The sequence below is a fragment of the Solanum tuberosum genome, unplaced genomic scaffold, assembly GCF_000226075.1.
Source record: "Solanum tuberosum cultivar DM 1-3 516 R44 unplaced genomic scaffold, SolTub_3.0 scf01078, whole genome shotgun sequence".
NCBI classification, from domain to species: domain Eukaryota; kingdom Viridiplantae; phylum Streptophyta; class Magnoliopsida; order Solanales; family Solanaceae; genus Solanum; species Solanum tuberosum.
The window spans coordinates 8612-11568 of NW_006240002.1; positions in this window are offsets into that span (position 1 = coordinate 8612).

Below are 2957 nucleotides of genomic sequence, written 5' to 3' on the forward strand. Positions count from 1 at the left end.
GGGTCCCAAGAAGGACAAGAAGAAGGATCAAGCAAATTTGGCTGAATCCAAAGGAGAGATGGACGATCTTTGTGCAATGCTTTCAGAATGCAACTTGGTTGGAAATCCAAGAGAATGGTGGATAGATTCTGGTGCCTCATGCCATGTTTGTGCCAACAAAGAATTATTTTCATCATATACTCCAGCACCTACAGACGAGAAGTTGTTTATGGAAAATTCCATTGTTGCAAAGGTGGAAGGAACTGGCAAGATCCTCCTAAAGATGACATCAGGCAAGGTGGTGACTTTGAACAGGGTCTCGTATGTTCCGGAATTGCAAAAGAACCTAGTTTCTATACCAGTTCTGACTAAGAATGGATTCAAATGTGTATTTATTTCTGATAAAGTTGTAGTAAGTAAGAATGAGATGTATGTAGGAAAAGGTTACCTCACTGAGGGCCTTTTTAAATTCAAAATGATCAGAAGTGATAGAGGTGGAGAATATGAATCTCCATTTGCAGAAATATGTTTGGAAAATCGAATTGATGGAGCTGAAATATCCGATAGATATCCGAGAATGCTTGACATCAGCTACCACCACCCTAGTCTCAGGCATAATTGCTCGATTCTTGAAGCTCCCAGTTTTATTCACAATACCATTGTCAAAGAACTCTTTAGACCTGTTGACAGTCCACATGGAGCGATAACAAGCAATCAACTGTGGTCTCAATGCAGGGTTAGGTTCCTGAGCGTTCACATACATCACCATGGTATCATCATCAGTGATTTCCTCCTCATTCTCTCTATTAACTGTTTCCTCTCGTACTCCTGTTTCAGCTTCTGTGGTAGCCACAGGTGGCGAAGTACTTGTGTCAGCCTGCGAAGCGCTGTCAGATTCAGCACTGTCCCCCGAGTCATCTGCAGATTTGTTACCAGCAGCAGTATCAGTTTGACTTCCCGAGTTTTCCCCATTCTCGGAACTACTACCTCTTTCTTCAGATTAAGGAGGAGAGTCCTGGAGAGTAGCTCTCCTAGCCAATGATCTAGTAGCCCGAGGCGAGTGATCTTCAGGTGTAACATTTATTTGCACCTCAGACCCACTCGCTTCGGAGTCGCCCTGACCCTCTGATTGTGAAGTGGTGACAAGAGCAGGTTGGTTAGCATTCTTTCTTCTGGGACCCATTGTACCTGAGAAGCAAAACACCAATTCAGTACAATCATTAATTAAACGACCAACTAGCGGGTACTCAGACTTCCCCTGTGTAATATCATCGTGACGCCTTGCCTTAAGAATGTTGTCACCCAATCTATCATCGAGAAGGTCCACGGAATAACAATATTAACAAAAACTAAATACCTAAAAAAAATTAAAAATACAAACAAGGGAACACTACGAGCACTTGAAAGAGCCGTGGTATAAACAACGGACCGTGATGTCCCTCATGGAGTTTAAACAGGATTCGAGTGCACAAGGAATTTCTGGTCATTTAACCAAAGGATGTTAACGGAAGGTTTCACGGCCCGTGGAGTGAACCACGGTCTGTGATACTGCCCGTGAACTTAAACTGAGGGCCAATGAGGGCTTGGTTGATTTTCAAGTGTGGTCTACGACAAGTTGCACGACCCGTAATGTCTTCCACGGTCCGTACAACCTGTAGTAGTCTTACACTAGGCAATAGGTCTGTCATCTTCTTCCCAACATCAAATTTTTGCACTCAATCCCCATTGTTGTAAAAATATAGGCTCTTCTCATGCTTTAAACCCTACCCTACTACTTATTCAACCAAATTAAGTAACCTAAATTTCACTACCCGACCTACAAATTTAACCCCCCTGTGATCGACCAACACACAAGAATAACTACAAATTTCCAATTTTTTGACTTACCCACTCCAATTAAGTAATAGTTTAGCATTTAATCATCACAAATGCATACTGAAGTTAAGAAAATCGAAGTCATTATAGACAAGATGTAATGGTGCAAACCATTGAAACTCAACTTACTTGGATTGAAGAAACCAAAATCGGAACTAGTTGGACACACTTGCGCAACTGAAAACTTAAGGTTTGGATTCTTGGGTAGATGTGGGATTTATTTATGAATGATGATCAATTCTTTCTTATATAACCGTTATGGAGGAGACAAAGAGAGAAACTGAAGTTTTACCCTTTGAAATCAATAAATACATTTTAATTTATGAGTTGGGTTACGCGCGGGTCGGGTCGGGTCGGGTCATCGGTGTTACTAGGTAGTAGATTACTGGCCGTGAAACTTCTCGTGGAAGATATCACGGTCCGTGGATCTGTTCGTGACATTACCCTGGCAAAGAAACTTACCTGGTGCAGATGACGGACCGTGAAGTTGCCCGTAAAAGAAATCACGGTCCATGAAACTATCCGTGATGTTGACTTGGAATTGAGATTCCTACCTGAGGTTCACGAGAGGTTAGATGGCTCGTACAATATATGACGGACCGTGAACCCCCCCGTGAACCCTATTTTATGCAATTTCCAGTAGCTTCCAAATTTAATCCTCAATTTGACGAATCGTGACAGTTCCCGTGAAAATCTCTATTGTTCGTGGTCCTGACCGTGAAGTTCAGTCTGCACCAATTTCTGCATTTTTCCCCTTATTCTCTCCTGCACACCTCAGCACACAGTGACTCTATAAAAATAAATAAAGAAAAATAAGGAAAACGAGAACATACCTAATATAATTACATATTGGGTTGCCTCCCAAGCAGAGCACAATTTAACGTCGCGGCGCGACGCAGGTTACTTGATTACTCAGACTTCATCAAGTTTACATTCCTCCACAATTTTCACATCCTCAGGAACACCCAAATATGCCTTGATTCGCTGACCATTAGCTTTGAACCTCTCGCCTTTCTCATTTTCCAATTCAATAGCACCAGATTGAAAAAACCTGTGTGACCTTAAAAAAGATCCAGACCATTTAGACTTCAGTTATCCTGGAA